Source organism: Boleophthalmus pectinirostris, unplaced genomic scaffold (genome assembly GCF_026225935.1).
Source record: "Boleophthalmus pectinirostris isolate CB_2022bp ecotype Guang Dong unplaced genomic scaffold, ASM2622593v1 HiC_scaffold_23, whole genome shotgun sequence".
In the NCBI taxonomy this organism is placed as follows: domain Eukaryota; kingdom Metazoa; phylum Chordata; class Actinopteri; order Gobiiformes; family Gobiidae; genus Boleophthalmus; species Boleophthalmus pectinirostris.
In genome coordinates this window covers 33,161,709-33,188,578 of record NW_026571207.1, presented here as the reverse complement: position 1 = coordinate 33,188,578, position 26,870 = coordinate 33,161,709, and the positions used below count along the sequence as shown (strand labels likewise).

Genomic DNA, 26,870 nt, shown 5'->3' with positions numbered 1-26,870 from the left:
TTTATGGACTTTCTAAGTATTTTTTAATGCAAGTTTCAGTTTGTGTTTCCAAAATAAAATGATAAATTATTCAAATACTCCTTATTTATTTGGTTTTATGTTATAGTCCAGGCTATAGGGCAATTTTCAAGTGCCTTGAACAACCTTGTTACGACCTCCACAAGGTGAGCCCCAACATATTTAAAAAGGACACGAGAGTCAAAATATAGCTCTTTAATTTCTTTTATTTATCGTTGGTTCTTAATTTTTAAAAAACGTTTTTAAAGAAATTTTAAAACCCTCCCGTGCCCCCCCAAAAAATGAAAAGTAATGAATAAAAAGGTGGACCTGCCGAGCCGGGAAAACAGAACAAAAAGGTGTGACACCGGGCCAAACCCCGTATAGGGCCGTAGAAGCCAGTACTAGCAAATGTAACTAAAAACAAGAAAAAAACCCAAACCATCCTGTACTCAAAAGAAAAGCGAAAACAGGACAGCCGGTCCCACCAGGTCAAAACAAAAGGCTAATGGCTAACGAAGGCTACATGGAGCCCACCCATCACCTGGCTGACAGGGGCGAGGCCACCCTCAGAGCGCGCACACGGAGTCTGGAGAGCTCAAGGTGAGCGTGGCTGAGCGGAGCAAGGCGCACGGAGCGGAGGAGCAGAGAGAGAGCGCGTCACGGGCAAACAGCCGCATTTATAGGCTCCGCACAGCCACACAAAAATAAACCATAAACAAAAACCATACCAAAAAGGACCAATCACAACTTACTACAAAAGGAAACAAAAACAACTAATAATCCGAATCAATGTGCCCGCACGTAACAAACCTCTAAATATTAATTAATTTGCATCACATTTGGACCCAAATATTTTGACCAGATATGGAACCAAATGCAGAGTTCTAATCTAGAGAATCTAAAAAAAAAATCTTTTTTGGACCACCCTACTATAGAGGTGCACCGATCCAGCTTTTTCAGTTCTGATACCTATTTCGATACTAGATCTTAAAGTGTCTGCCTGTACCCGATATCAGCTGATACCAGAGCAAAGACCGAAAACAGCATTTACTCCTTTAAAATACAATTATGATCAGACAAAACTCATGCAACTGTGTCATGTAGTTCTTATTTATTACCTAAAGTTACACCGTGTAACTTTTTTGGAAAGGGTCCACAATCTGTCTCCATGGAGATGTTAATGCTTGGGTTTAAATTGTCCTCAGTGTGGCATTAAACTCATCAGTCTTGCATTTACCCAACTACAGTTTTTGGGCCGACTATGAGCAGTAAACAGTTTTATTACATCAATTCAAATGTCAAAACAGGATATTTGCTGAACCAATATTTGGCAACCGATATCCAATCCAGCAATTTTTTCGATCCCGGTGTTTTGCAGTGTGTTTGTTGATCCTCGTGCCACTACCCGCCCACAGAGGGAGTGACTTTGCTCTGGAGAGAAGGAGGAGAGGGGGTGGAGGAGAGAAAAGAGAGAGGGGGTCAGATTCCAGTGTAGTACCTCCCCCTGTGGATGTCCTCAGGCTTAAGGAGAGGAGTTGAGAGTTAGATCGCCCCGACCGTCCTGCTGTGCTCTGCTCCGCTCTCCTGCTCTGAACACACAGGTAAGAAACACGCAGAAATAGAAATAGTCTGTCTGATGATCCCAGTGAAAAACAAATGCACTTTTATCACTTTTTATGAATGAGTTTCTCCCTTCTTTTCTCTTTCCTGCTGTGTTTTGTCATGGCTGTGTTCACATTTGCACACCACATCAAAGCCGGGACTAAACTGGGACTGAAACTGGACTGCACCAAGACTTAGACAGACAAGAACAGGACTAAACCAAGTCTGCATCAGGACTAAACCAGGGTTAAAACAGAACTAAAATAGGACTAAACCAAGTCTGCATCATGACTAAAACAGGATCAAACCAGAACTAAACCAGGACTAGAATAGGACTAAACCAAGTCTACATCAGGACTAAAACAGAATTAAAATAGGACTAAACCAGGACTAGAGCAGGATTAAACCAAGTTTACATCAGAACTAAACCAGGATCAAAGCAGATCTAAACCAGGACTAGGACAGGGCTAAACCATGTCTACACCAGGACTTAACCAGGATCAAATCAGAACTAAACTGGGGCTAAAAAAGGACTAAACTGTGATCAAACCAGAACTAAACCAGGACTAGAACAGGACTAAACTGGGATCAAACCAGAACTAAACCAGGACTAGAACTAAACTAGGACTAGAACAGGACTAAACTGTGATCAAACCAGAACTAAACCAGGACTAGAACAGGACTAAACTGGGATCAAACCAGAACTAAACCAGGACTAGAACAGGACTAAACTGGGATCAAACCAGAACTAAACTAGGACTAGAACAGGACTAAATCAAATCTACATCAGGACTAAACCAAGATCAAATCAGAACTAAACCAATACCAAAAAAAACAAACAAACAAACAAACTTTGAGATTTAATTTTGTCTAACTTTAGTACTTTTTGCTTGCGGTTTCCTGCTTTATTTTGCACAGTGACAGTTTACAAAATTTTCTTTCGCAAATATTCAACCACAAACATTGCAAATTTTGGTCAAAATTTCTAAAATCTAACAAATTGTGCAAAAACTATGTATGTTTGGGGACTCAATTCAATCTCATGCTGCAAATGGATATGCAGATTTTAACCATGCGTGAAACTTTAATATTTAAGACAAAATAAGATAATTTTTCATATATTGGATTGCAAATTCAAGAGATATTTTCAAAGTTACTGAATGAAACAAAACCCATTTTCAGTCTCTGCAAATAGAACAAAGCCGGTTGTTGTTTGCTCCACAAAGCCGGCTTGTACTGAACTTTGAAATCTGCAGTTTTAGCTTCATCCTGCACACTTACATGGACATTTTTGTGATTTCATGGCCTAAAGAAGAAAGAATTTAATGCCTTAAGATTCTGGATCATCCTTTTTTTTTTGTTGTTCACTCAAATTTTGTAAAACAATTTCTGATTACAACTACATTTTCAGCTTTTCGTGGACTTTTTAGCTTTACCAATCTCGTTACCATATCAAACTTAAGTCCTCCGCAAGCTGACGGGCTCTTTTGGCTGCGTCGTGTTCGTTACTCTGTGCTCTTTCGGGGCATCTGGTTTAAATTGTGTGTTGCCACGGTGACGCTCCTCTGTCATTAGCAGAGGCAGGTAGAGGTTGCGGTTTTGGAGCGCTGTATTGTCTGTGCCACATCGACAAGAGGGGAAAAAAAATCAGACGGGGGAGAAGAGAGAGAGAGAAGGAGGAAGAGGGGGAGAGGGGGTGAGTGGAAAGAGGGAGGGGGGGTGGAGGGATAGAGGGAGCGAGAACAGAGAGGGGAGGAGGGGAAAGAGAGAACGGAGAGAGGGAAAGAGACGGGGAAAAAGGGCAGAGGGAGAGAAGGAAGGAAGGAAGAGGGAGTACGAGAGAGGAGACAAGGAGGAGAGAAAGAGGGAGTAAGGGAGGAGAGAGAGAACAGAGAGGGGAGGAGGAGAAAGAGAGAACGGAGAGAGGGAGAGATGGGGAGAAAGGGCAGAGGGAGAGAAGGACGAAAGGGAGTACGAGAGGGGAGACGAGGAGAGAAAGAGGGAGTGTAGGGATGAGAGACAGAGAGAGAACAGAGAGAGGAGGAGGGGAAAGAGAGAGAGAAACAGGGAGAAAGGACAGAGGGAGAGAGAAGGACGGAAGAGGGAGGAAAGAGAGGACGTGTAAGAAAGAGGAGACAAGGAGGAGAGAAAGAGGGAGTGAGGGAAGAGAGAGAGAATAGAGAGGGGAGGAAGGGGAAAGAGAGAATGGAGAGAGGGAGAGAGACGGGGAGAAAGGGCAGAGGGAGAGACAAGGACGAAAGAGGGAGTACGAGAGAGGAGGAGCGAGAGAGAGGGAGTGAGGGATGAGAGTGAGAATAGAGAGGGGAGGAGGGGAAAGAGAGAACAGAGAGAGGGAGAGAGACGGGGGAGAAAGGGCAGAGGGTGAGAGAAGGATGAAAGAGGGAGTACGAGAGGGGAGATGAGGAGAGAAAGAGGGAGTGGGGGATGAGAGAGAGAGAACAGAGAGGGGAGGAGGGGAAAGAGAGAACGGAGAGAGGGAAAGAGATGGAAGAAAGGATAGAGGGAGAGAGAAGGACAAAAGAGGGAGTATGAAAGAGGAGACAAGGAGGAGAGAAAGAGGGGGTGGAGGGATAGAGGGAAAGAGAACAGAGAGAGGGAGGAGGGAGAGACGGGGAGAAAGGGTAGAGGGGGAGAGAAGGATGAAAGAAGGAGTACGAAAGAGGAGACGAGGAGAGAAAGAGGGAGTGGAGGGATAGATTGAGAGAACAGAGAGGGGAGGAGGGGAAAGAGAGAACGAAGACAGGGAGAAAGGGCAGAGAAAGAGAGAAGGATGAAAGAGGGAGTACAAAAGAGGAGACAAGGAGGAGAGAAAGAGGGGGTGGAGGGATAGAGAACAGAGAGAGGGAGGAGGGAGAGAGAAGGATGGATGAGGGAGGAAAGAGAGGGAGTGTGCGAGAGAGGAGACAAGGAGGAGAGAAAGAGGGAGTGAGCGAGGAGAGAGAGAATAGAGAGAAGGAAAGAGACAGGGAGAAAGGACAGAGGGAGAGAGAAGGACAAAAGAGGGAGTACAAGAGAGGAGACAAGGAGGAGAGAAAGTCCTGTTTTAGTCCTGGTTTAGTTCTGCTGAAAGCTTGGTTTAGTCCTGTTCTAGTCCTGCTTAGTCCTGGTTTAGTCTTGTCTTAGTCCTGTCCTATTCTAGTCTTGATTTAGTCCTGTTTTAGTTCTGTTCTAGTCCTGCTTTAACACTGTCTTAGTCCTGATGAAGGCTTGGTTTAGTCCTGTTCTAGTCCTGATTTAGTCCTATTTTAATCCTGTTCTAGTGCTGCTTTAGTCCTCGTTTAGTCCTGCTTTAGTCCTGCTTTAGTCCTGGTGGAGCATACATTTAGGAGTAGTATTAGGAGAGATACTTTATATATTCTGCACATTTATTTTGTTTTTAACCTTTTTTAATGTGGGAAAACACTTCGAAAACCAATTCTTCTGTGTCATAAGATTCTACAAAATACATAAGATACATCGAAGTGAAGGACGGACACTGACAATCTGGATTTAAGTTGTCACAATATTACACTCACCAAGATCCCAGCTGAGTCTGAGTCCAGCTGTGTCAATACAGATGGACACTGCACTGCCCAGATTTTACAGTATCATGTTTCAAGGACTAAACCATGGACTACACCAGGACTAAACCAGACTAGAACAGGACTACAACAGGACTAAACCAGAACTAGAACAGGACTAAACCAGGACTAAAAACAGGACTACAACAGGACTAAACCAGACTACAACAGGACTAAACCAGAACTAGAACAGGACTACACCAGAACTAGAACAGGACTAACACCAGGACTAAAAACCAGGACTAAACCAGGACTAAAACAGGACTACAACAGGACTAAACCAGAACTACAACAGGACTAAAACCAGAACTAGAACAGGACTACAGAACCAGGACTAAAACAGGACTACACAGGACTAAACAGGACTACAACCAGGACTAAAACAGAACAGGACTACACCAGGACTAAACCAGAACTAGAACAGGACTAGAACAGGACTACAACAGGACTACACCAGGACTAAACCAGGACTAAAACAGGACTACACCAGGACTAAACCAGGACTAGAACAGGACTACATCAGGACTAAACCAGAACTAGAACAGGACTAACCAGGACTAACAGACAGGACTAAACCAGGACTAGAACAGGACTACACCAGGACTAAACCAGAACTAGAACAGGACTACACCAGGACTAAACCAGGACCACACCAGGACTAAACCAGAACTAAACAGGACACCAGGACACCAGGACTAAACCAGAACTAGAACAGGACTACACCAGGACTAAACCAGGACTAGAACAGGACTACACCAGGACTAAACCAGAACTAGAACAGGACTACATCAGGACTAAAACAGGACTACACCAGGACTAAACCAGGACCACACCAGGACTAAACCAGGACTACACAGGTTTACGAAGCTCGTTTGGGGTGAGGAAGTAACAAAAATAAACCAAGATGTAAAATGGAATAAATTAAGTAATTTTTAATTAACAGGAATGTAAAGGTAAATTAACAAAACACTAAAAATATACAGAAAACAACCTAAACTAAAGAAACAGAACAACAGAATAAACAGAGTTTTGTACCAGAAAAGGGTCCGCAGGCTACACAAAAACAGTGGTAAAACTTAGGACACACACTAAACTAAAACACAAGTTCCCCAAATTAAACACATAGCCACAAACAGAATCGAGTGACCAAATCAAAAAAGGCACAAAACAGAACTAGACTAACACACAAACACAAAACCAAAATGGCAGACTGGCCACCAGGCAGCCCCAAACAGTGCTTGCAATCTCCTTAAATAGGAGGTGGCTGCAGTGAGGTGGGCGTCGACTTGCCCACCAATCACAGACCAGGTTCCTCAGCAGGAATCAAAGAACTCTGCACAAATATTACAACTAAGGACTGGGCCAGGTAACACCAGGACTAAACCAGGACTAAAACAGGACTCAGGACTACTACACCAGGACTAAACCAGGACTAAAACAGGACTAGAACAGGACTAAACAGAACTCAGGACTAAAACCAGAGGACTAGAACAGGACTACAGCAGGACTAAACCAGAACTAGAACAGGACTAGAACAGGACTACAGCAGGACTAAACCAGAACTAGAACAGGACTTGAACAGGACTAAACCAGGACAGCATCAGGACATACACAATACATAGTCTTGAAATTTCCTTCTCTCTCCCTCTTTCCTATCTCTCCTCCCCCTCCTTCTTTTTCCTCCCCCTTGTCTCTCTTCCCCCGCTCTTCCTCTCCCTCTTCTCCCATCCCCCTCTCCTTCCTCTCCTCCTCCTCCTCCTCCTCCTCTCTCTCTCCTCCCTCTTTCATGACAAACATGTGAAAGAATGTGAGTTTCCACAGCTGTTCAAATCTGTGCAGACGTCTCGGTAAACTCTCCTCAAACCTCGTCTCTGTCAAAACACTCACATCGTTCTCTCTCTTTTGGTTCATTCATTTGGTTCAAGTAAACAAACAAAAAAAACAAAAAAAAAAAAAAAAAAAAAAGTCTTTACAATGATGTGTGGGGGATGGAACTTGGACTTTAATGCAGTAGTAGTGGTAGTAGTAGTAGTTTTTGGAGTAGAAGTAAGCATTTTGTAGGACTAAAAAGTGTTAGGCCAAATCGTAATATGTAAAAATGTATATGTGGCTGATTTGGGCCTTCAAGTGAAGGTCCTGGTTTATTTATGGATCAGACCTGGTTCAGACTTGGTTCAGACCTGGTTTAGTCCTGGTTTAGTTCTGGTTTAGTCCTGGTTTAGTCCTGGTTTACTTATGGTTCAGTCCTGGTTTAGTCCTGGTTCAGATCTGGTTTAGTCCTGGTTTAGTCCTGGTTTAGTCCAGGTTTAGTCCTGGTTTAGTCCTGGTTCAGATCTGGTTTAGTCCTGGTTCAGTCCTGGTTTAGTCCTGGTTCAGTCCTGGTTTACTTATGGTTCAAACCTGGTTTAGTCCTGGTTTAGTCCTGGTTTGCATATGGATCAGAACTGGTTTCAGTCCTGGTTTGGTCCTGGTTTAAGTCCTGGTTTAGTCCTGGTTTAGTCCTGGTTCATGGTTGAGACCTGGTTCAGTTCTGGTTTAGTCCTGTTTTTTTTTTTTTTTTATGGTGCAGACCTGACTCAGATCTGGTTTACTTATGGTTCAGTCCTGGTTTATTTCTAGGTCAGACTTGGTTCAGTCCTGGTTTAGTCCTGGCTGAGTAAAGGTTAAGTCCTAGTTTAGTCTTGATTCAGTCCTGGTGGAGTCCTGGTTGAGTCCTTGTTTACTCCTGGTTCAGGCCTAGTTCAGTCTTGGTTCAGTTATAGTTTAGTCTTGGTTCAATCTTGGTTCAATCTTGGTTCAGTCCTGGTTCAATCCTGGTTTAGACTTGACTTTGGCTCATATCCTAGAATGTTCTTTCCTTCTTTGTCTCACCTCAGTCACACCCGTCCAAACATTTGACTCAGATGTAAACAAACGCAGGTCTCTTTGGTTTAAAACAGGATTCATTCTCAATAGTTTGACACTTTTAAGTAACGAGGCCTTTAACGAACCCTCATTTAGTCCTTGTTTAGTGGAACGATTTAGTGTTTTTGTTTTTTCTTGGGTCACACCTGTCCAAGTCTGTCCCACTGAGTCACGCCGGGTTTGTTTCAGAATCAGAGGAGACGTTCAAGTTTGTAAAGGGGGATTGATGAGCTGGCAAAAGAGAGAAAATGGGGGAGAGATGAGGAGACAGAGAGGAGACAGGAGGGAGGAGCAAAGGATTGTGGGAAATGCCAGGTCTTGGCTGTGTCCAGGAGAGAGAGGGAGAGAGAGAGAGAGGGATGTGACAGCTGTCTGGACCTGGACACAGAGAAAGAGTAAAGAATGTAGCAGACAGAAGAGCGAAGAAGAACTAACGTGCTCCTAAAGACTAAAGCAACAGTTTAGAAGAGAGACAAGAAGGAGCAGTAGTACTAAAAGTCAGTGTTGGGAGAAACGCGTTGGAAAAGTAACAAATTACTGTAATACATCTCTTTTTGCTATAATGCAGTAATGTGGCATTACAGGAAAAAAAATGTAATATTTTACTCGGTACAAATGTCAGTATCGTGGGTTACAATGCTTTTTTAACCTGGATTGAAGTGGTGGGTTTTTCTTTATTCAAATTTTGACCTGGTTCAGACCTGGTTTAGTCCTGGTTTAGTCCTGGTTCAGACCTGGTTTAGTCCTGGTTTAGACCTGGTTTACTTATGGTTCAGACCTGGTTTAGTCCTGGTTTAGTCCTGGTTTAGACTTGGTTTAGTCCTGGTTCAGTCCTGGTTTAGTCCTGGTTCAGTCCTGGTTTATATATGGATTAGACCTGGTTCAGTCCTGGTTCAGTTCTGGTTTAGTCGTGGTTTAGTTCTAGTTTAGTCCTTATTTACTTATGGTTCAGCCTGGATCAGTACTGGTTTATTTATGGTTCAGACCTGGTTTAGTCGTGGTTTAGTCCTGGTTCAGTCCTGGTTTATCCTGGTTCAGTCCTGGTTTAGTCCTGGTTCAGTCCTGGTTTACTTATGGTTCAGACTGGTTTATGGTTCAGTCCTAGTTTAGTCCTGGTTCAGTCCTGGTTTACATATGGATTAGACCTGGTTCAGTCCTGGTTCAGTCCTGGTTTATTTTATGAGCCGGAGACGCGCCCATGTAGACCATCATGGGTGCGAAAGGACCGGAGCAGAACTCCGCGCTCCACTGGGCGAACCACAGCTGACGCCCGATCGCGCCTTGCAGACACCCTGTTCCACGGACTCGGGGTTCTCTCAGGGGCCATCCAAGATTCCAAGTTCTAGTCCAAGATTAGTCCTGGTTTAGTCCTGGTTTACTCCTGGTTTAGACCTAGAGTCAGTTCTGGTTTAGACCTGGTTTAGACATCCTGGTTTAGTTCTGGTTCAGTCCTGGTTTAGACCTAGTTTAGTCCTGGTTCAGTTCTGGTTTAGACCTGGTTCAGTTCTGGTTCAGTCCTGGTTTAGACCTAGTTTAGTCCTGGTTCAGTTCTGGTTTAGTTCTGGTTTAGTCCTGGTTACGAATTACTTTGAAATGACAGTAACAAATAATAAGTAACACATTAGAGTTTTAAAGTAACTTGCCCAACAGTGCTAATAGTAGTAGTAGTGGCAGGAGCAGTAGTAGTTACAGTAGCAGGAGTAGTAGTAGTAGTAGTAGTAGTAGTAGTAGTAGTAGACCTAGTAACTGGCTGAGTCTCTGCCTCAAGTGGAGGAGTTTAAGTATCTCGGGGTCTTGTTCATGAGTGAGGGGAGGATGGAGCGTGAGATTGACAGGTGGATGTGTGCAGCGTCTGCAGTGATGCGGTCGCTGTATCGGACTGTTGTGGTGAAGCGGAAGCTGATCTGAAAGGCAAAGTAATTGTTGATATCGCCAATGTGGATGTTCAGCCAGGTAACCAGCGATTCCAACCAGAAATTTGCTTTTGTCCACTCTTTGTAGGGGTTGAAAAGTGTGATTTGGCGTCCATTGATGCTTATGACCAATTTCTGGTCAAATCGTCTTCGGTCCTCTGCTTTTAGACTGGATAAATAACCAGGATCGATAAACTTTACATGTTTTCTCTCACCGTCTGCCATATATCCGACCAAAATATTTCCCAGCATGCAACGTGCACTTTTGTCAACCACTTGCTTCTAGGATTAGGGTCATTTTCTTTTCAAGTTTTGTTTTGTAAAAGTAGCTCACTGGAGGAAAAACGTTGGAGACCCCTGTTCTAGACACATTTCTCTATTTTGAGACAATAAAGGCTTATCGTATCTTAAGAGGGCTCCATTCTCCCCAGATCTGACCTGTAACTTGGCCTGATGGTCCCAAGTTAGTAGTAATAATATCTTTATGGAGAAAAGCAAGTGACACAATTTCCACCAGAAATTGGCCAAATTGTCTTCGGTCCTCTGCCGTTAAGACTGGATAAATAACCCTTTAATAACCCTTTACGTGCTTTCTTGCTCCGTCCGCCATGTTGAATTAGTGTTTCTTACTGCTGACAAAATATTTCCCAGCATGCAACGTGCGCTTTTGTCAACACTGAAACTCGCCTCTAGGGTTAGGGTCAATTTCTTTTCAAGTTTTGTTTTGTAAAAGTAGCTCACTGGAGGAAAAATATTGGAGACCCCTGTTCTAGACACATTTCTCTATTTTGAGACGATGGGGGAGTTCATGTATGTCGGGGTGAGGGGAGGATGAAGCCTGAGATTGACAGGATTGGTGCAGCGTCAGCAGTGATGCGGTCGCTGTATCAGACTGTTGTGGTGAAGCGGAAGCTGATCCGAAAGGCGAAGCTCTTGATTTATTTGGTCAGTGTATGTTCTTACCCTGTCCTGTTGTCATGAGCATTGGGTAATGACTGAAAGGACAAGATCGCAGATACAAGCGATCGAAATAAGTTTCCTCCGCAGAGTGGCTGGGTGCTCCTTTAGATACAGGGTGAGCTCAGTCACACGAGAAGTTTTCTGGGCATGTCCCACCGGAAGAAGGCCCCGAAGAAGACACAGGACATGCTGGAGGGACTATGTCTCTCGGCTGGCCTGAGGCGTTCCCCTGGACGAGTTAGAGGAAGTGTCTGGAGTGGAGGAAGTCTGGGAATCCCTGCTTAGACTACTGTCCCTGCGACTTGACCCCAGACTACACCAGGACTATACCAGAATTAGAACAGGACTAAATCAGGACTAAACCAGGACCAGGACTAAACCAGAATTAAAACAGGACTAGAATAGGACTAAACCAGAACTAGAACAGGATTAAACCAGGACTAAACCAGGACTAACACAGGACTTGTATAGGACTAAACCAGAACTAGAACAGGACTACAACAGGATTAAACCAGGACTAAACCCGGACTAACACAGGACTTGTATAGGACTAAACCAGAACTAGAACAGGACTACAACAGGAGTAAACCAGGACTACACCAGGACTAGAACAGGACTAGAACAGGACTAGAACAGGAATAAACCAGGACTAACAAAGGACTAGAATAAGACTAAACCAGAACTAGAACAGGACTACAACAGGACTAAACCAAAACTAAAACAGGTCTAGAACAGGACTAGAACAGGACTAAACCAGGACTAACAAAGGATGAGAATAAGACTAAACCAGAACTAGAACAGGACTACACCAGAACTAAAACAGGACTACAACAGGACTAAACCAAGACTACACCAGGACTAGAACAGGACTAAACCAGAACTAGAACAGGACTAAACCAGGACTAGACCATGACTAAACTAGGACTAGACTGGGACTAAACCAGGATTAAACCAAGACATGCTTTGAGTATTTTAGTAGTTTTATAGAGAATTGGAAATTATTGGGAATTATCTGTCAGTTGCGTAAGAATTTGAATCATGTTTTCTCATAGTGTGTACTGTCTCCTGTGTATTCATGCTTGTTATTTGCTTGTTATTTGTGTGTTATTTGCTGCAGCTGTTGATCCATGGGTCGGGTTTGCCTGGGTTTGCAATAAAACAAGAATCCTCCAGTTTGACTCTGTCCAAACGCCGTAAAACTCAGTCAACATTTACACACACACACACACACACACACACACACACACACACACACACACGCACACACACACACACACACACACACACACACACACACACACACACACTGCATCAGCTGTCTGACATTATTCAATCAAATGTTTTTATAGCTCAAAATCTCTTGAAAAACACACACATTCTTACTGTATTAACCCTGTTTTATGCCCCTGATGTTAAAATGTAATTCCCCTACAGATTACAGATTACATATCCCAGAATGTAGTTTGTAACATAATCCATTAAATTACTCAAAGTGAGTAACGTAATCTGAATACTCTGGATTACTTGATTTGCTGTAGAGAAGCAAAGACTAGGATATCTTCACATAAGAAGTTTTGTCTGATAAAAGAAAATAAAAAGCTCAGACTTTACTTAACCAAATTAAAAATATTATTGATAGAAGAGGAGGACACACGTCCACACAACATGATTTAGTCCTGTTAAATCCTGTTTTAGTCCTGGTTTAGTCCTGTTTTAGACCTGGTTTAGACCTGGTTTAGTCCTGGTTTAGTTCTGGTTTAGATCTAGTTTAGTCCTGGTTTAGATCTAGTTTAGGCCTGGTTTTAGTCCTGGTTTAGTCTTGGTTTAGTCCTGGTTTAGACCTGGTTTTAGACCTGTTTTAGACCTGGTTTTAGACCTGTTTTAGATCTAGTTAAGATCTAGTTTAGACCTGGTTTAGTTTCCAGCAATGAGTAGAATTACCGAGGAAAAAAAAAAAAAAAAAAAAGGGAATAGCCCAAAATGTGAAAAGAGGAACATACTGCAGTGTAATCCATTTATTTGAACAAAGTAACTGTAATCCAATTACCACTCACTGAAACAGTAACTGTAACTGAATACAGTTACTCACTAATTTGTACTCTGATTACATAACTCTGGTACATGTAATCTGTTACTCCCCAACACTGATCGTTCCCCGTCTAAGGCTCACCGAAGCTCTTACACTTCGCTATGAGACTCTTCACCAATTTTTCTAGAGATGAAGTATTTGAACACATCGAGACTCTTGGAGGCTTTAATCTTTTCTGCTGTGAATGGCCCAGCAGTTTCCACCAAGTCATTGTTGATATCGCCAATGTGGATGTTCAGTCAGGTCGTTGGCGATTCCAACCAGAGCTTTTGTCCACTCTTTGTAGGGGTTGAAAAGTGTGATTTGGCGTCCATCGATACTTATGACCAATTTCTGGTCAAATCGTCTTCGGTCCTCTGCCTTTAGACTGGATAAATAACCGGGATCGATAAACTTTACATGCTTTCTCGCGCCGTCTGCCATGTATCCAACCAAAATATTTCTTGCCACTCGCCTCTAGGATTAGGGTCATTTTCTTTTCAAGTTTTGTTTTGTAAAAGTAGCTCACTGGAGGAAAAACGTTGGAGACCCCTGTTCTAGACACATTTCTCTATTTTGAGACAATAAAGGCTTATCGTATCTTAAGAGGGCTCCATTCTCCCCAGATCTGACCTGTAACTTGGCCTGATGGTCCCAAGTTAGTAGTAATAATATATTTATGGAGAAAAGCAAGTGACGCAATTTCCACCAGAAAAGTGAATCCTACATTAACCAAAATAGACTCTTGTGATATTTGAGTTGTGTTACAGTGTTTTTACCTCCTCAAAAACAGACCTGGAGTTGTGTTTTGGTTCAGATTCAAAGCTCAAAATGCTCTGTTCCACCTTGTGATGTCATGAAGTGGTAGTTGCAACAGCATTCTGACGTATTATTTTGAAAAACAAATTGGAAATCAAAAGACAGGAAAATATAGTTCAGTGATTTTGAAATGCTCGGTACAGAAGTTAGGCTTGGTTTGGTCCTGATTTGGTCCTGGTTTGGTCCTGGTTTAATCCTGGTTTAGACCTAGTTTAGTCCTGGTTTGGTCTTGGTTTAATCCTGGTTTAGACCTAGTTTAGTCCTGGTTTGGTCCTGGTTTAGTCCTGGTTTAGTCCTGATTTGGTCCTGGTTTGGTCCTGGTTTAGTCCTGGTTTGGTCCTGGTTTAATCCTGGTTTAGTCCTGGTTTAGTCCTGGTTTTGGTCCTGGTTTAGTCCTGGTTTGGTCCTGGTTTAGTCCTGGTTTGGTCCTGGTTTAGTCCTGGTTTAGTCCTGATTTGGTCCTGGTTTGGTCCTGGTTTAGTTCTGGTTTAGTCTTGGTTTAGACCTGGTTTGGTCCTGATTTGGTCCTGGTTTGGTCCTGGTTTAGTCCTGGTTTGGTCCTGGTTTAATCCTGGTTTAGACCTAGTTTAGTCCTGGTTTGGTCCTGGTTTAGTCCTGGTTTGGTCCTGGTTTAGTCCTGGTTTGGTCCTGGTTTAGTCCTGGTTTAGTCCTGGTTTGGTCCTGGTTTGGTCCTTAGTTTGGTCCTGGTTTAGTCCTGGTTTAGTCCTGATTTGGTCCTGGTTTGGTCCTGGTTTAGTCCTAGTTTAGTCCTGGTTTGGTCCTGGTTTAGTCCTGGTTTAGTCCTGATTTGGTCCTGGTTTGGTTCTGGTTTGGTCCTGGTTTAGTCCTGGTTTGGTCCTGGTTTAATCCTGGTTTAGACCTAGTTTAGTCCTAGTTTGGTCCTGGTTTAGTCCTGGTTTAGTCCTGATTTGGTCCTGGTTTGGTCCTGGTTTAGTCCTGGTTTAGTCTTGGTTTAGACCTGGTTTGGTCGTGGTTTAGTCCTGGTTTAGTCTTGGTTTAGACCTGGTTTGGTCCTGGTTCTGACCTAATTCCTTCTGTTTTCACAGCAGGTTCAAGTCCTATTTTTCACTCTGGTGTAATCAAGGAAAATCACACATAATTAAGATTCATATTCTAATTTGAAATCATTTTCCATAATGTTATTTGCATATTTCTCACAAACTCTGCCACATTAAACCCATTTGAGTGAAAAGCCTTCCTTTATGAACCTGCTGTTTGGCTTTGCTTTGCGTTTTCCAAATAAAATAATTTGTTTAGCTGCTACGTCAGTCTGGCCGTCGCGAGCCTCCGTGCGCTTCCTGGGAACGCCGTGTGCCTCCAATTCAAATAGTTTTCCGCACATTAAGCTAGTTTTTATTTAGCGTTAGCCCTGACACGCTACTTAGCTTTGAGTAGGTTTTTCTGCCCGTTTCCCGTCAGAGAAGTCCGTTTTTTTGAGGTTTTAAAGAGGAAAGAGGAGCTCTGTTGTGCTGTGTTCGCTGCAGACGGGACTATCCTAAAATGCCAGAGACGCAGTAGTTTTCCACATCCAAAAGTCGAGATGGTTTTTAGTGTTGGAGAGTTGGACAGAGGAGCTCGTTGTGAAGGAGAAGGGCTAAACAACAGGAGACCGCTTCATTTATTATGATAAATCCAGCTTTAACTTTAATGATGTTTCTTCATCACAAATATCCCTGGAGTTTGTTTGGTTTTGTTCACACATTTAGTTGAAAAATGCTACATTGTGATGTCAGTAAGTGGCACTTCAGGGATGATGCTCTGTGTTTTTAAAGGAAGCCTATGTACAGTTTTGAGTTTACATTTCACAAACATCACCTTTAACATGATAAACAAAGCTTTTATTCATAACAATTGTGATGTTGTTAATTACAAAAATATTGAACATTATGCTCGATTTATTTAATGCTCAAATCAAGTAAGTTTAAATCTTAAATGTCTCTCTGATCTGATGGTCACTCCCTAAACCCCAGTCATGGATCAGTGCTAGTGCAGCCTCTGCAGCTCAGGGAGGGAATTCTGGAGGTTCTAAGCATTTGCTCTGCATGGGACACCCTCGGTTTGGAGTGGTTGGTAAATCATAAAATTGTGAAACGAGCGCATAATTAAAGAAAATTGTTCTGCACTTGGCCCATTCCTGACTAACATGTGAGCCAGTATACTCACATTTTCATTGTGCTTTGGTGATTTTTAAGCAGCTTTTCTGTATTTTATTAGCCTGATTCATCACTTTTGATTCATTTCACTTCGTGGAAACCATTTGATCTTCGATGCTTTGTTTACTGTTGTGTTGTTCCACAAAAGGGACCCAGACAGACATGACGAGTTTGACGTCATGGCTTCACAGCTCTTTGCTGATTGGCCGGTGCGCGGTCTACAACTTCCAAGGTTCTTGCAAACCGTCTAGTGTATTCTGATTCTTGATCTAGTCGCTGGAGAGAAATTAAATTGAGCGGAGGCAGGTGGTGCCAGCCTGGATAGTAATTTTACCTAAACCAATGACAATTTATGCCTCTCTTTACTGTTGACAGGGATCAAATTGGTGAAAAATAAGAACACCTATTCTTATATTTCTTGTATAAAACTGGGACAAATCATGGCTTTGGATAAATCTGCTGGGACAGGGGACACGGGACTCACAGGACTCACTGGGATGTCTGGTCACCCTACACTCGAGCCATGGCCTGTCCGTGTACTGAGAATGACACAAACTTGGATGTGTGTCTATCTGCAGGTTCAGGGTCTGGACACACAGGCTCAGTTGTGTCTATAAATGTCTGAGTGCAGGCTGCAGACATAAACAATCAGCATATATATTTCTTTCAAAATCAGTGTTATTATATTTCTCAATTTGGAACTTTGCAGTGTTTGGTGTCTACATGAAAATCTCCACTTCATATTGAAATGATTGACTTTTGTGAGTGAGTTTTGTGGTTTCACTTTAAACCGGTCCAGACCTGTTCTGAGTCCTGAGCTCTATACATGTCACGAACACACACACACACACACACACACACATACACACGCATACACATGCATACACACACCCTCTGGGTGTACAGAAAAACACACGCCCCAAGGACACACATTCTGTACACTGCAAATCTCTAAATCACTGCACTCAATCTGTCAAACTCAAACTCTCGGCCTCTCCCTCTCACGCTCTCTCTGTCTGTCACTCTCATTTTTTCTGCCTCTCTTTTGCTCTGTCTTGCCCTCTCTCTGTCTCACCCACCCCTAACCCCTCACTCTCATCTCGCTCGCTGTTGCTCCTCACTTTCCCTTGCTCTCTTCTCTTCATCTTTCTCCCCCTCTGTCTCTCTCCCCTTCTCTCCTTCACTCCTCCTCCGTCTCTTCTCCTGTCTTCTTTAGGTTTAGCTTCAGGCTTTGTTCAAATGTCATCACTCAGCTCCACATTATTTTCATGTTAACCTTTTCTCTACATAAGTCCCAACATGTCTGCGGGTTAGGTTGGCCAATTCAGCTCTTTTTTTGCATTTTTGGGACCACCACAGACACTCACATGTACTGTACATCTAAATATGTCAGAAATGTGCAAAATGGAAAAATTGCAGTTATTTAGGTGATTCCTGTGTGTCAGATGCCCTTCCTGTGTCTCTCTGTGTGGTTCTTATTGTGTGTAAAAGCTACTAACCATGTAGTTTAAACATCATCTTGGATTACCCCTGTCCTTTAGCCTTAGGCCCCATCCACACTAGTACGTATTCGAGTTGTTTTGGTTGTGGATGCAGTGTTCGTTCACACTAATCCGATGGAAAACAGCTCCAGAGACGGAACGATCATGAATTCATCTGAGTACGGATCTGATCCGGCACTGTGTGGATGCCTGAAAACGCTGTTATGCTGATGTAGGAGCTCTAGTTGTCGTCATTATTGGACCACATCACTGTGATTTGTGCCTTCCTGATTCCCTGGATTCGTGACATATCGGTCATGTGACGCTATTGCTGAAAACAGTTTAAACAAACCAGAGACAAACGGGAAACAGCGTAACTAGAAGAAAAGACTGTTTTCACACTCGCCATCTTCCTCGGCTCGAAATTGGTCGCTGCAGCTTCAGACAAAGTGCTCCACTTCCTTGTTTTTACCGCCCACGTGACGTCATGACAACGTGATGCCAGCCTAGTCATGTGACTAGGGTTTCAGGCGGTTTTTGCATTACTGTGTGGATCATGTCTGGTAGTGATGGTGAGATGAAGCACCATGAAGCTCTGAAGCGTTCCATTCATTTGCTCGACGCTTGAGCCGATGTTTCAAGGTGCTTCATTAGCCCCACTGTGCCAACAAGTGGCCAAAAAATGTATAACAGGCAGAGTGAAAATAACAATCAACATGATCATCGTGATTCTGATGGAAAGATTTATACTGAATAAATGAATGATTAAATATTTGAAAGCTTGTGAAATCAACATACAAAGTATGAATGTATGAACCTGGAGCCTGTGTTCATGATATAAAGGTCGGGTTAAAAGAAAACGTAGGAACAAATTGGAGATCAGGATGTAATGTGACTGTGCTTGTGTTACGACTTTATGTCTGTGCTTATGCCACAATATGAGCGGCAAAATAGGGTCATTTTATTCATTTTTATTTAAAAAGATCAATTTCTCCACAGTATTTGGACTCACATGGTTTTATAGAGAATTTCCTCTGCTTAAAAAAAAAAAAACTTTCACAGCGCACAGATGAAGCAGGCGTGCAGAGAAATTGCCAAAAAAAAAAAGAAAAATCTAAATTTTAATGTACCAAACTTGCAATAACCCAAAACCACAAAATGTTTTGGGGGAATCCGTTGCATTTCACTGGCCCTTATGTTTCAAATCACACCAAATCTGCAAACCACTTCCCAAGCAGTCACGTGGTAGAGTCGGACAGCGAGGTCGGATGTCATCATTTTTGGCTCCTCCCCCAAATGAAGCAAACCTCGATACGCGCTTCATGGAAACACCTCCTTCATTACTCGACACACTGCTTTGAAGCCTCGACACATCTCATAACATCACTAATGTCTGGACTCAAATCGTTTCCAGTGTGGTGATATAGTGATTCATTTCAGTGTAAAAGTAACCTTAGTTAAGTTTTGTTTTAGACCTGGTTGAGTCCTGGTTGGTCTACTTGTTTTAAAGGTGCATTGTGTAACTTTTCTGGTAGAAGGTGCACGTGGTCTGGTGGAGCTTTGCCTAAACTGTTCCACAGTAACAAAAAGTAAGAAAAAAACCCTGACCTACCTCCATGGATACAAGCAGGTGGTGGGTTTACAGGTCAGTTCTGTGAAGAAGTAAGCCCACATAGTGTTTTTTTTAACACCAATAATTTAATAAATGCTAGTTTTGGGAATTGACACTGGCACCTTCTTGCTGTGAGGCGTGAGTGCTATCTGCCACCATGTCTCCAAGGCTTCTGGTCCTTGAAATAAACCATATATTTAAAGTTCAAACATGTTCCTTTGTTTTGTGAGCCCTTTATCTCCACGGCAACCATTGGAGCGTGTACAAAATGCCGTTATATCCTGGAGAGAGGAGAGGAGTCTGAGTCTGTCTCCAGTGACACTTCATTAGATTCACTGCTCCTTTAAACTGAACCAGAGGAATGCGGAGAATGTCCCAGCATGCTGCAAATCCGATTATATTCAGAGCCCGACTTAAACCAATATAGGACATATTTGTACCAACATTTCAAAGATGCAAGAAAAAAAAAGGAAAAGACTCATTTAAAGGTCCTATATTACTCAAAATGGACTCTTGTGAGCTTTGAGTCATGTTCTAATGTTGTTATGTGTTCAAAAACAGATCTGGAGTTGTATTTTGTGGTAGTCTTCAGATACATATTACCTTTACTTCAATGGAGATGGTTCATTCTGGGGCTGAAATCATCCAAATGATTCCAGTAAAGGTTCCAGTATTATCACGCGGCATCACAAGGTGGAGCAGAGTGTTTTCTGTTTGAGAGAGACAAACTTAGTCTAAATATTCATAATCAGAAAGTTGCACACTACTTGTTGCAGCGCTCATCCCCAAAGTGTCATACAGTGACTCATATGGCTTTCTAACAAATTCTCAGTAGCTAAAATGTTTTTATAATGACATGAAGATATTATGAAGGAGTCTCATTTTTGTCTCGAAGTTCTGTAACTTCTTAGGTTCTTTTTAAAGACAATGCAGTAAAGTGTATTTACCTTGTTGACATGTTTCGGCTGCTGCTGCAAGTCATCTTCAGAACTGTCCCCGGTGTTGGTGGTGACGTGTCGTATATCAGCTGTTGTTACTTCCTGTAGGCGTGAGCCCAAAGGAAATTGTCATGTCACATGTTTCTAAACCAGGACTACATCAGGTCTAAACCAGATCTAAACCAGGTCTATTTCAGGTATAAACTAGGTCTAAACCAGGTCTATATCAGGTCTGAACCAGGACTAAACTAGGACTAAAATAGAACTATATCAGGTCTAAACCAGGACTATTTCAGGTCTAAATCAGGACTAAACCAGGACTGAACTAGGCCTAAACCAGATGTAAACCAGATGTAAGAAAGATGTAAACCAGGAATAAACAAGGTCTATTTCAGGTCTAAACCAGGACTAAACCAGGTCTATTTCAGGTCTAAACCAGATGTAAACCAGATGTAAACCAGGTCTAAACCAGGACTAAACCAGGTCTAAACCAGGTCTAAACCAGAGGATTATAAATTTCATGTGTTTGTTGTTTGTGTTTTTAGTGTCAGATTTTACTCACGTGAATCGAAGATGAATAAAACTACAAACTTTTAAAACGATTTTATTTACACCGGTTTTGTGAATAGAGCCCATTAGGGCGCTCTGAATGCATAAGGTAAAGTTTTACACATTTGCAACACAGTAAAAATCAGATAAAGCGCCCAGATAAAAATCTTCTGTGCTCGTATATTTCTGATACCCTATGTGATCTTCAAACATCTCAGTCTATAGAATCAGTCCATCTTGTTTTGGGTTCGTGACTCTTTCATTCTGAGCCAGAGAGTCCTTGAACCTCCCTTCACCTGCTCACAGAGTTTTGATGTAAAGCTCAGATGTCTGAAGTGAACAAGCTCCACACAAAAGGGCTTTTACTGTGGCGGGGTGCGGAGGAGGGAGGGGTTTTATTTTGACGGGACACACGCAGAGGAGAGGAGGGTTATGGACATGGGAGAGTGAGAGCTCAGAGTTTAAATGGACTCGTAAAAAAAATCCCAAAACACTTATAGACTCTTGAAATAGGGTTTAAAAGCTTTTCTGTAATGTTTTAGAGTGTGTTGGAAATAAACATTATCTTAACGGCGCATTGTTTGACTTTTCTGGTGGAGAAAAGTACGTCAAACGCTTTTCTCCGTAGAGATGTTATTGCTTTGTCTGGAATGTTTCACAGTGTGGTATTAAACCTTTTTATCTTCATGGAAACCAAACCAGACTAAGTCACAGGTCAGATCTGTGGAGCGCTGACCTGATCAAAGTCAGAATGTCTATTGTTCCAGATTTTTTGGGCTATAAATCCACCTATAATTGAAAAAAATATAAAGAGCTGTTTAATGCCACACTGTGGAACATTCCAGGCTTCCCGTCTTTTTTTTTCGATAATTTCCTTGTTTGAGCTCCTGATGAGTAATTTCCAGAGGAACAGTGAAGAATCGAATCATTTTATCCTTTTCAGAGCGTCTAGAACAACCAAATACACAACAAAACCTGCCCATGTTTCTCCGATGCTGCTGAAGTCAGTGACATATCGTGCCCGGTGTCATGGCGGCGTAGGTACCGTTGCCATGGGGGACATGTGATGGTGCAAAGCCTCTACTGAATGTATTTTTAACTAAGAAGTGTTTTTATAATTGACCAAAAGCAGAACATTTTTGAACGTTTGTGTATGATTCAAGGCCCATGCCAAACAATAAAGTATTTCTTCATCAGGTTCAAGTTTTGAGTTTGAGACAGGTTTTTAAAAATTGCGTCTTGTTAGAACTGCTTTTGGAGAAACATGATGTGATCCTGAATAAAAGAAAGTGCAGAGAAGTGGGCGGAGACAGGTGGTAGATTAAAAAAACTGATCACCTAAAGTACAGACAGTGTTGGGGAGTAACAGATTACATGTACCGGCGTTATGTAATCAGAGTACAAATTATGAGTAACTGTATTCAGTTACAGTTACTATTTCAGTGAGAGGTAATTGGATTACAGTTACTTTGTTGAAATAAATGGATTACACAACAGTATTTTCCTGTTTTACATTTGGGCTATATCCCTTTTTTTTTCTTTTTTCTCAGTAATTCCACTCATTGCTGGAAACTAAACCCAGGTCTAAACCAGGACTAAACCAAGACTAAACCAGGACTAAACCAAGACTAAACCAGGACTAAACTAGGACTAAACCAGGTCTAAAACAGGATTTAACAGGACTAAATCATGCTGCGCGGACCATGTCTCCTCGTCTTCTATCAATAATATTTTTAATACGGTTCAGTAAAGTCTGGGCTTTTTATTTTCTTTTATCAGACAAAACTTCTTATGTTACGATATCCTCGTCTTTGCTTCTCTACAGCAAATCAAGTAATCCAAAGTATTCAGATTACATTACTCACTTTAAGTAATTTAATGGATTCCGTTACAAACTACATTCTACATTTTAAAAGTGACCTTCCCAACACTGGGTACAGGACAATATAACATGACTCAAACATGCACAAATCAGTCAAAATCCAACTTAAATGATTATAAATTTGATAAAGGGAAACTGTTCAAGGCTCATTTAAGTGAATTTTGCACAATACGCCTCTTTTACGAAAACTACGTGGACGCCAAGTTGTCTCCGAGTGGACATTCATTTACCTCTCCGCAGTTAAATACTATCGGACTATTTTAATTAAGAAAAACAAATAATTACAGAAAATCACTCCATATTTACCGAGCTCATATTTTTCCCTCTTCTGACTCGGCGTTCCTGGAGATAGCATCTGATTCCGGAGTGTGGAAAGTCCATTTGGTCGGTGTTGACGGCGGTGACAGTGGATGTTTGTGTTGACTCCTTTTTACGGCGGAAAGTTTCACCTGTTGAGAAACACGAGGCGTTTAAGTGCTTTTCCTTTGGCTCGGGAAAACTCGGACCCGTTTAAGCTCCGGCCAAATAAGGAAAGGGAGCGGACAGACGTGAGTTATCCAAAGGAGAGGGTCTCGAAATGTGGAGGAAGGACGGTTTAGTGGGACGCTGGATTCTAACGGCAGTGATTTGAAAGAGGGAGAAAGAGAGAGAGATGAGAAAGGGAGAGAAAGAGGAGAGAGGAGAGTGTGAGACAGAGGAGAGAAGGAGAGAAAGAGGAGAGAGAGGGAGACAGAGGAGAGAAGGAGAGAAAGAGGAGAGAGAGGGAGACAGAGGAGAGAAGGAGAGAAAGATGGAGAGAGGGAGACAGAAGAGAAGGAGAGAAATAGGAGAGAGAGGGAGACAGAGGAGAGAAGGAGAGAAAGAGGAGAGAGAGGGAGACAGAGGAGAGAAGGAGAGAAATAGGAGAGAGAGGGAGAGAGGAGAGAAGAGAGAGGAGAGAGGGAGACAGAGGAGAGAGAGAAATAGATAGAGGAGAGGAGAGGAGAGAAGAGAGAGAAGGAGAGAAAGATGGAGAAGAGAGGAGACAGAGGAGAGAGAGGAGAGGAAGAGAGAGGAGAGAAGGAGAGAAAGAGAGAAGGAGAGAGGGAGACAGAGGAGAGAAGGAGAGAAAGATGGAGAGAGAGGGAGACAGATGAGAGGAGAGAAATAGGAGGAGAGGGGACAGATGAGAAGAGAGAAATAGAGAGAGAGGGAGACAGAGGAGAGAAGGAGAGAAAGAAGAGAGAGAGGGAGACAGAGGAGAGAAAGAAGAGAGAGACGGAGGCAGAGGAGTGAAGGAGAGAAAGATGGGGAGAGAGAGAGACAGATGAGAAGGAGAGAAAGAGGAGAGAGAGGAAGACAGAGGAGAGAAGGAGAGAGAGAGAGGAGAAAGAGTGAGACAGGAGAGAGAGGGGGGAGGAAGAAGAGAGTGAGACAGAGGAGAGAGAAAGAGAGAGGAGAGAGGAAAGAGAGAGAGCAAGATAGAGAGAGGAGAGAGGGAGGGAGAGAGAAAGAAGAGGTAAAAAGAGAAAGAAGAGGTAAAAAGAGGTAGACAGAGGGAGACAGAGAGAGAGAGAAAGACAGAGGAGAGAGAGAGGAGGAGTTTTTTAAAGTAAAATTGTGCTCAAGTTTAATACGTGTAATAAAAGTTCAGACAGAGCAGTGCCTACAGTTATCTTCACACCCCCAGAGAATGTTGATTCCATCAGCTGAGAGTCCTGGTTTAGACCTTGTTTAGTCCAGGTTTAGTCCAGGTTTAGTCCAGGTTTAGTCCAGGTTTAGTTCATCTTTAGTCCTGTATTAGTCCAGCATTGGATCTGGTTTAGTCCTGGTTTAGACCTGATCTACTCATAGTCCAAAATGTTCCTGTTTAGAGACCTGGTTTAGTCCTGATTTGATCCTGGCATAGTTCAGATCTGGTTTAGTCCCATTTTAGTTTAATTTTTAGTTTATACTTTAAAGATGCATTGTGTAACTTTTCTGCTTTTCCGTCACCTGCTTGTTTCTATGGAGACACAGTGCACCTGGTTCTGTTTTTTGTTGTTATTGTTTTATTTGTCTTTAATACATTTTGAAAAACAGCTTTATTGAGGTGTTTCATTTTCAGGATTCTTTGCGGAAATTAATTTTAGTTTGAGTTTTGTTTTTGGAGGAGCTGAGGCTTTTTCCAGCGACACGTTCAGGGACAGAGTGTAAACGAGAGCGCCGACACAGACACAGCCCAGCCCCAAATGTTCTGGACAAAAGACACAAAGAGCAGTTTGTTTGAGAAACTGGAGAGAGTGACCCATTTCTACAGAGGGACGGTACAGTCACACGAGAGAGAGAAAGAGAGGGACGGACGGAGGGAGAGAGAAATAGAAGGAGGAGTTTGTGTGTGAGTTGTGTGTGTCAGTTACTTTGTTGAAATAAATGGATTACACGGCAGTATTTTCCTGTTTTCACATTTTGGCCTATATCCCTTTTTTTTTTTTTTAGTAATTCCACTCAAACCAGGACTAAACCAGGTTTAAACCAAAACTAAACCAGGACTAAAATAGAACAAAATCAGGACTAAAACAGGACTAAAACTTTTTAAAACAGGACTAAAACTTTTTTAAAACAGGACTAAAACAGGATTAAACAACTTAATAAAACAGGACTAAAACAAAAGACTAAAACAGGACTAAACCCAGGACTAAACCAGGACTAAACAAACAACTAAAAAGGACTAAAATAGGACTAAAACAGGACTAAAACAGGATTAAAACAGGACTAAAACCAGAACTGAACCAGGACTAAAATAGAACAAAATCAGGACTAAAACAGGACTAAAACAAGGATTAAAACAGGACTAAAACCAGAACTAAACCAAGACTAAAATAGGACTAAAACAGGATTAAAACAGGACTAAAACCAGAACTAAACCAGGACTAAAATAGGACTAAATCAGGACTAAAATAGGACTAAAACCAGAACTAAACCAAGACTAAAATAGGACTAAAATAGGACTAAATCAGGACTAAAACTAGAACTAAACTGAGACTAAAATAGGACTAAATCAGGACTAAATTAGGATTTAACAGGATTTAACAGGACTAAACCATGCTGTATGGATCGTGTCTCCTCCTTCTTCTCTTCTATTAATAATATTTTTTAATCTAGGCTTTTTATTTTCTTTTATCAGACAAAACATCTTATGTTACGATATCCTAGTCTTTACTGCTCTACAGCAAATCAAGTAATCCAAAGTATTCAGGTTACGTTACTCACGTTAAGTAATTTAATGGATTATGTTACAAACTACATTTTAGGGTATGTAATCTGTAATCTGTAGGGGAATACATTTTAAAAGTCACCTTCCCAACACTGTCCCTAGTCCGGCTGGTGCCACCTAGTGCCTTTGCTCACTTTCATTTCTCTCCAGCGACTAAGTCAGGAGTCAGAATACACTAGATGGTTTGCAGAAACCCTGGAAGTGTGAGTTTGGGCACCAGCCAATCAGCAAAGAGCCATATATTCTGTGTTGGCAACGATTCCCGAGATCGAGGATTTAAAGCCGGATTCACTAGATAGGACCACGCCAACAACGACATAGTGCGAAGACGTTTATTGATAATGTACGAAGCGAGGCAGAGATGGCTGGGTTGAGAGTATGGGTGGGGGCTCCGTCTCAATCTACAATTGGCCCAGCCGGAACGGGACCCAACTGTAGGGGTCTTATGACTGAAAGACAAAATAGGGGATGGGAGGGTGGGGTCGAGTTCGCCGAGACAAACTGGGATGATGGAAAAGGCTGCTACATATAGACTTCTGGGAAATTAGAGACGTGGTCGAGGTGAGTTGTGGTTCGCTGGTGAGAGGAGAGGGCGGCTGAGGCGTGGTCCTGCTCCTGAATCTCACTTAATCATATTAACTACATATAAAGAGAATGTTTGGTGAATTTTATGAAGGGGAAAGACGTTATTGTCCTTCTTCCTACGGGATATGGGAAAAGCTTAATATACCAGTTAGCCCTGTTAGCAGCACATTACATACGTCATGACCAAATAGCAGCGATTGGTTAAATGAAAAAGTACCCGCCTACCGTCGAGCAAACAAATCCTAATGCTGCGAGGTCAGACGGTTTCACTTCGTAGAAACTGAATCAGGCTAATCGATCCCTGTAACCTCACATTTTTTCTCCCCATATTGATAAATCTCGATTTTTGATTTGCTCGTCTTTCACTGTTTTAAAAACACACAAGTGGACTTCAGGCATAAAGGTCAGAGTGTCAGGGTCACTACAGTTTTTGTTTCATGTTTATTCCAGAGATATTCACATTTAAAGTTTGGTATGAGTTTGCACAATATATTAAACCTAAAAGCCCGTGCATTAGAGTTGGAGACAGACACGTGCACGTCACAACAGAAACACGTGTGATGTATG

General features: G+C 42.2%; 1 protein-coding gene across 1 annotated transcript in view; it reads left to right on the top strand.

Annotated features, from left to right (window-relative positions):
* The first annotated feature begins 1,514 nt into the window (after nucleotides 1–1,514).
* sparc (secreted protein, acidic, cysteine-rich (osteonectin)) overlaps nucleotides 1,515–26,870 on the top strand; it is a 38,330-nt gene continuing 12,974 nt past the window's right edge. Inside the window, exon 1 of the mRNA XM_020920558.2 lies at nucleotides 1,515–1,601. The gene's annotated coding sequence lies outside the window, so the exon portion shown is untranslated. The remainder of the gene's footprint in view (nucleotides 1,602–26,870) is intronic.